At 35.8% G+C, this 3,664-nt stretch overlaps 1 long non-coding RNA gene and 1 other non-coding gene across 2 annotated transcripts; both read right to left on the minus strand.

Annotated features, from left to right (window-relative positions):
* Positions 1-906: 906 nt before the first annotated feature.
* LOC132168293 (small nucleolar RNA R71) lies at positions 907-1,014 on the minus strand. The gene has a single exon (XR_009438811.1). It is a non-coding gene; the product is annotated as a small nucleolar RNA R71 (small nucleolar RNA).
* A 901-nt stretch (positions 1,015-1,915) lies between these two features.
* Positions 1,916-3,256, minus strand: LOC132168134 (uncharacterized). The gene is made up of 2 exons (XR_009438761.1): positions 3,186-3,256; positions 1,916-2,199 (listed from the first exon to the last, which is right to left on the minus strand). It is a non-coding gene; the product is annotated as an uncharacterized LOC132168134 (long non-coding RNA).
* Between the last annotated feature and the right edge of the window lie 408 nt (positions 3,257-3,664).

The following is a 3,664-nucleotide window of genomic DNA, read 5'->3' on the forward strand; positions in this document are numbered from 1 at the left end:
TAATTAGTGGTGGATATCAAAGCCCTACCTTTTATCATTATCAACTCAATCAATCTCTATTTTACTTAAGGAAATTATTTTTAAATGGAAATTCAGTAATCCTCGTGGGAATGATCTTGTACTTGCACCATATACTACTATGTTGACCTTGTACACTTGCAGGTAAAACGTACAATTATTCACCTATTAATTTAGGTAGATTTTTGCACAACAAGTTTTTGGCGCCGTTGCCGGGGATTGTTTGATTTTGTTTGGAATTATTTTTCTTAGTTTATTTTTGTTTTAAATTTTTCTGTTTTTATAGTTTTTTCTGCAGTTCCTGTTTTGCCTCTGGAGGTGCGATCGATCACCCAACCAGGGCAATCGAGCGCACCAGTACGATCGAGCGAACTCACGGTGCGATCGATCGCACATCCAGAGAGCATCACAGTTACTGCAGTAATTACAGATTTGATTTATTTATTTTATTTTTATTTTTATTTTTCTTTTTATTTTGTTATTTCATTTTCTTTTTGTTTTAATCATGTTGAGAAACACTACACCTCCGATGCGAAGACCTATGGAAAGTTCATTCAGCTCCCAGATCCTCAACCAGCCATCATGCATTAATTTCCAGCCCATTGTGCAGAGTAGTTATGATTTATCTCCGTTTCTCAATATGATTCCACACTATAAAGGCACACCTACAGAGAATCCATATTGGCATATTTGAGAAGTCTGTGATCTCTGCAGGACTCAAAATGTTCAGGGTTTAACTCCAGAAGAAATCAGGTTAATCCTCTTCCCTTTTTCTTTAAAAGATAATGCTAAGATATGGAACAATTCTTTGGCCACAGGTTCTATTCATACTTGGGATGAGATGGCAACAAAGTTTTTAAAGAAGTATTTCCCAGCTCACAAGACAAGGCAATTGAGAAGGAAAATTATGACTTTCCAGCAAAGAGATGGAGACCTTTTCTTTGAGGCATGGGAACACTTTAATGAGCTACTTCTCAGATGCCCTCATCACAATATATCTCAAGACGATCAGGTATTGGCATTCTATGAGGGTTTAAATGATCCTAACAAGAGTCTTGTAGATTTAGCTTGTGATAGCATGTTGATGGAGAAAAGCAGTGAGGAAGCCATGGAGCTCTTCAAGACATTGAGTGAGCACTCCCAACAATTCCCATCTAAAGGGAGACAAGGATTCAAAGGAAAAGGCATACATGAAGAGAGCACCAATGGTTGAATTCAGGCTCAAATGGCTGCCATGGAGAAAACGCTGGACATGTTCATGAAAGCTATGACTAATCATAGCAATGCTCCTGTTCAACAAGTTACACAAGTCAAGGTATATGCCATATGTTCCCATATTGACCACACCACTAAGACTTGTCCCATGTTTTCAACTGCAGATCAGGAGTCATCTCTCATCAAGTTGTCCCAACATTATCATAAAGAGGCGCCACCTCCCATCAATTGGCCTCAAGAATACCAAGAAGAAGAATGTCAAAGGCAGTAGATGGAACACCCCAATGAATAGGACATGCAGGAAGAGTGCACCCTTCTATCATGAGCAAGCAATTACCACATTGAGGAGCGAAGAGGTGGCGGAAAATCAAGTGGAAGAGGAGAAGGAAGAGCAAGCCGAAGTTCCACAAGAGTCACATCAGGGAAAAGAAGAGAGCACTGAGATTTCTTCAACATCAGCTCTTATTCCTGAAACACTAAGAGGCCAGGAGAGAAGTCTGTTAGAGCTACCACACGAGCAAATTGAGGACATCAAGATAGAGAATGTAACGCCCCGATATTTGAACTAGCAAATATCGAAGTCGTGACGCTGCAACTTTAGAAAATACAATCTTACAGCGGAGTATGTATATTTTTTTTCTTTTTCTATGACCTAGGAATAACTTACACAACACAGTTGAGCTGACTGAAATACCTCGAGGTGATATATTATTAAATAAAATAGAAACATGGTTTTCATTACAACATATGTATACACTAGGTGTACCAAATATATGCCACAGACGGCACCTAAATTAACATAGTAATATCTATTAAGTTTACACACATCACCATACATAATAAAAGCGATTAACATAAATGAGACTTGCTCCATAGAGTAAGCATAAATCCTGCAGCAGATGGTCTATCAACCATCAAAACCAGTAAAAGGACCATCGTCCTCACTTTCTATCCCTGCATCAAGATCTATGTAAAGATGACGTTATCATATTTACATAGGCAAACAAGTGAGTAATCTATTTTCCTAGATATAAAGACTAAAAAGACTAGTTTGAATAAATAAGATTAAAGACTAAAATATATAATAATGAATGAGTTGTGAATGCAGCGTAATGACAGATTAGTTTGTGTTTTATGATAATCTTTCTTCAGACCTCTTCTCATGAGCTCTCAGCCCGCTTACGTCCGTTATGTCCCTCACACTTTAGAGGTTTACCTGTTTGGTGCTGGCAACTACACCGTCCCAGCTTAGTTATATATTAGGCCTGTTGGACGGTTATATACCCCCATCCACTGAGATACCGACAGTTCCTCGCGGAAATCCACCCAGCTTGTTCTTAAGGTGGCTATCTTATCAGCCCATTTTATTAGACACATTATGCAGCAGTTGTATTGCAAAATTATATCAATAAGACAAAATAAGAATTCCTATAACAATAAAACAAAGCTATCACTCAGTAAGTATATCCATACTTACTCTCCTTAGTGTAGTATTCTGCTCCACTTCTGCATATAATACATACATACAAACAATACTTAGTTCATTCTCCAATAATATCATTGTTTCAAGACCCTCATCTTTTTATATTTATTTATTATCCGTCACTTCATCTTTACTTACTCATTTTATTATATTAATATAAAATAGTCATATATAACTAGTTAAATGACTGAATGTAAATGTTAAATGCATATTTCGGGGATGACCTCAATTAGTCTTTACCGCCAGAAATATGACATAAAAGAAATGACTGAATGTAAATACTGTAAAGTAAATAATATATAGATAATATTATAAGTCCTTAATTGATTTTGTCCACTAACTCTTTATTATTAATTCACTTGTTCCATTACTTTATTTTACATTATACGCTTTATTGGGTCTTTAAACAATTAAATGAGGACAAGTAATAAAAGCAATAAATCATGATATTTATACATGAAACACTTACCCAATAATCCTTTAGAAGTAAAACTCCACCAAATCTTCTCTAGGTAGCTAGTTTTAGAAAAACGCTTGAACTACAAGAAAGATCTAGGTTATATGGTATTTGAGTAGAACTAAGAAATAAAATGAAAGGAGGAGCAAACAATTTTACTTGTTCTAAGATTGTAAAAACTCAAGTGAAAGTGAATTTAGCTATAGGCTCTATTTATAAGAGAATGGATGGTTAGGATTTATTTTTACACATTTGATCTAAGGGTTGAGATGTATTTAATCAAAAGAATGAACCTAGTCCATATTTCATGCTCTATACCAATTGATATTTTCGTCCAAAATGAGGGCAGTGTATTCCGATCCATTTTTCAATGTCCAAACGTACTCCGATTGACATGAAATTTTGAGAGTAGATAGAGGACTTCGAGACAAACATTTTATATTTTTGGTTCGACTTCATCCGAGTTCGTTTGAGTCTATTTTTGGCCTATA

Source organism: Corylus avellana, chromosome ca1, assembly GCF_901000735.1.
Source record: "Corylus avellana chromosome ca1, CavTom2PMs-1.0".
In the NCBI taxonomy this organism is placed as follows: Eukaryota; Viridiplantae; Streptophyta; class Magnoliopsida; order Fagales; family Betulaceae; genus Corylus; species Corylus avellana.